We start from the raw sequence: 3,923 nt of genomic DNA on the forward strand, positions 1-3,923 counted from the left end.
CTCTAAATTGTCCTTGGGGTATTTATGTTGTTATAGCTTATGAGAAAAACATACCATACATGCAAAGAACAAAAAATGTTGCATATTCAAATGCATTACTGATATTTTAAAATATCCAATTAACAAGTTTCACATTTTATTTTCTTTCCAAAATTTATTTCTTTCCAAAGTATTACAGATGTTTCTTTTGTATGTTTGTGATTTTTTCCCATTGACCCTTTCATTCCATATCCACCTCTTCAAGGCCTTCACCACTATATTATCTATGTACATTGGGTTATTTACTAGTATATACGCATAGAAGTTCCCTGGTTAACCATTCCCATCCACCCCCCTCCTGCTTTTCCTCTGAAATCCCTCACACTGTTCCATGCTGCTTTGTCTCTGCTTTTATTTTATTCATCAGTTTATTTTTTCATTAGATTCCACATATGAGTAAGAACATGAGATACTTACCTTTCTCTGACTGGTTTATTTTGCTTAACATTATACAGTCTAGATCTATCCAAGCTGTTGCAAATGGTAAGAGTTCTTTCTTTATTACTGCCACATAGCATTTCATTGTGAAAACGTACCACAGCATTTTTATCCACTCATCTGGTAATGGGCACCTGAGACAAATGGCAGTTCTATATTTAATATTTTGAGGAAACTCCATATTGGCTGCACAAGAATGGATTCCCACCAGCAGTGTACTTGGGTTTCCATTTCTCCACATCCTCGCCAAAATGTTCTGTGAAGCATCTACCTGTAACCACAGGATAAGAACATGGCTAAACTGGAATATGAACTTATTTCTACCTGGCTCCAAAGGTTGTGTTTTAATACTCTTTTTAAATATTTTTTTCTGGATGTCAGAGACAGGAAGAAGGATTGAGCCACAATCCAGGCATATGCCTTGACTTGAAAGTGAACCATGACTGGTATTTCATGGGTAGATGCTTAACTATTGAGCCGGAGGGGGGAAGACTATTAAAGAGGAGTCCAGCTGGACAGAGATCTCAGCTACTCCACTGGCCACCTCTTCAGTGTCCCCTGCAGCCCCGGATGAAACTGATTTTGAGTGAAGAGGCTGGTATTGCTAAAAATGAGCTACAAAGTGGCCACAGGGGAGAACTACAAGGTCACTGCCTTCCAGAGAACCTTGCACCTGGGTTAGTGGCCCAGGTGCCATGGAAGCTGAAGTGCATTTTGTGGACCCCCGAACTGTACAGAGGAACAGTGCAAAAGGCAGTGACTGTGACAAGCTCATTGTTCTGTTTGGCAGCAGTGACATTGACCAAGAGCTGATAAACAGAATAGAGAGAGCCAGGGGACAGAGACCGCGCCGCATCCTGCACAGATGCACCTTCTTCTCACACAGAGACATGAACCAAGTCCTTGATGCCTATGAAAACAAGAAGCTGTCTCGCTTGTAAATGGGCAGGGGCCCCTCTTCCAAAGCCATGCATGTAGGCCACCACATCCTGTTCATTTTCACAAAGTGGCTCAGGACATGTTTAATGTGCTCTTGCTCATCCAGATGACAGATGACTAGAAGTACCTGTGGAAGACCTGACCCTGGACCAGGCCTATGGCTACTCTGTGGAAAACACCAAGGACATCATCACCTGCGGCTTTGACATCAACAAGCCCATCTTCTCTGACCTCGACTACATGGGGGTGAGCTCAGACTTCTACAACAACATGGTGAAGATCAGAAATATGTGACCTTCAACCAAGTGAAAGGCATTTTTGGCTTTGCAGACAGTCATTGCAAGGCGAAGATCAGCTTTCCTGCCATCCAGGCTGCTCCCTCCTTTAGCAACTAATTCCAACAGATCTTTGGGGGCCAAGATGGACGTCCAGGAACTCATCCCCTGTGCCATCAACCAGGATCCTTACTTCAGGATGACAAGATATGTCACACCCAGGATCTTCTATCCTAAACCACCCTGCTACACTCGACCTTCTTCCCCTCCCTGCAGGGGAAGAGACTTGAGGGAAGATTACAGCAGTGGAGCCATGCTCACCTGGGAGCTCAAGAAGGAGCTCGTGCAGGACCTGCAGCCCCTCCTTGCGGAGCACCAGGCCAGGTGCAAGGAGGCCAGGGAGGAGATAGTCAAAGTGTTCTTGACCCCCAGGAAGCTGTCCTATGACTTTCAATAGGGCCCATTTTATATCTGCACAGAAAGAACCATAATTTACCCAGAGGCTCTGTCACATGGCTTCCTGTTCCTGGTGTCTGTAACCCCTTGTGTCTGTCAGTCCTGTTTATCCAGTGTAATCCTTTCCAAGAAACCCTGCGAGCTGCCTGCTCTGCCCCTGGGAGGACTTCCATTGGAAAACATCCTACCTTTCCACATAGACCCTTAAAGTCTGATGGTTAGAGAGCCTGTGGTCTAGGTGTTCATTTCAGGAAGTTTAATGGGCACAGGCCTGTTTCAGTCCACCCCCCGCCCAACACAAAAAGAAATGCTAGCTGTGCTTTTGACTGAGAGATCTCCCAGCTTGAAAGCTGCTTTTCACACAGAGTATTAGCCCCAGGTGGCCGCTTTTATTAAGTTGAGTCTGTGGGAGAAACTTTCCAGCTCACTTCCTGAAATCCAGACCTCATGTGTTTTCCTGTAACCTCTGCCCTTCCCTGAGCCTCCCCATGCTGCTTCCAGGGACTGGCCCTGAACACAGGCACTGTGCCCCCACCCTGTGGCAGCTGAGGGGAATGGGTGTCCTTTGTAGAAAGCTTTGTCCTGACACTTGATTGGCTGGGAGGAATTGCAAGGAGCAGTGCCCTGCTGGTGTCCTGGGCTCTAGAGAGCAAGCAGCAGCCCCAGGCACCAAGGGAAACATTCAGTCTTGTTCCCTGGGTAGTCTGGGAAAGCTGAAGAATATCGCAGGAAATCCCTCCATGGAGGTACAGGGTCCAGTCCTAAACACAATACCCTAAATAAATTTCCTTTGGTCCCATGGTGGGTGGGTGTAGGGGTTGAATATATATATGACATACAAACCATATTTCCTGGCCAACCCACCTTTGTGGACAGCCATTTGAATTCATTAGCCATTTCAGTTGGGAAGAAAGTTAGTGTGTCTTTATCATGTTCAGGCTGCCTTACCTCACATTTAACATCCACAGTATTGGAGTCATGGGAAATCTCTATGACAAGTCATCACATGGAAAGACATTACAAGAAACAAGGGCTATAAGATATGATGATATACCTCAGGGATTTTTGACTCTAAGAATATTAAAATTAATAGGCATATTTGAAAAGTGATCCAAAAGGTCTAACTAAACAGTTAATTTTATAAAAATATTTTACTTTATTCTATTTCATAGATGAGTGTGTATCATCTTTACTCCAGCTAAAGTGCGGCATCATTGATTTAATATATGTCTAAATATATTTTTCTTCTAGATCAGAGGGACAGTAAATTTTACTGTAAAAATTCAGATAGGAAATATGTTAGGCTTGCAGGCCATATGATCTCTGTGGCAATTCCTAAATTCTCATGCTGTAGTGCAAAGGTAGCCATAGACAATTCACAAACAATACATAAAGTTACTTTGGCTACGGGTTACAAGTTGTGCTTAACAAAATAATTGTCATAATGCATTATAAATTGAATATTATTAGAGCGATACATTTCTTTCATTCTGCTCAATTATTTTGAGATTCATCCCATGCAGTAGCTGGCATAATTTTTTTATAAATTTTTACTGATTTTCAGAGAGAGGGAGGAAGAGAGAGAAACATCAGTGTTGAGAGGGAATCATTAATCAGCTGTATCCTGCATGCACCTCCACTGAGGATTCAGCCTGCACCCCAGGCATATGCCCTGACCTGCAATTAAACCATGACCTCCTAGTTCAGAGGTCAATGCAGAAACACTTAGCCACATCGGCTGGACAACAAGATCCTTTGTAAGTAATTCTTTTATTT

At 43.6% G+C, this 3,923-nt stretch overlaps 1 pseudogene; it reads left to right on the plus strand.

Annotated features, from left to right (window-relative positions):
• LOC102771064 overlaps positions 1-2,138 on the plus strand; it is a 29,941-nt pseudogene extending 27,803 nt beyond the window's left edge.
• The last annotated feature ends 1,785 nt before the right edge of the window (positions 2,139-3,923 follow it).

The sequence above is a fragment of the Myotis davidii genome, unplaced genomic scaffold, assembly GCF_000327345.1.
Source record: "Myotis davidii unplaced genomic scaffold, ASM32734v1 scaffold2039, whole genome shotgun sequence".
NCBI classification, from domain to species: domain Eukaryota; kingdom Metazoa; phylum Chordata; class Mammalia; order Chiroptera; family Vespertilionidae; genus Myotis; species Myotis davidii.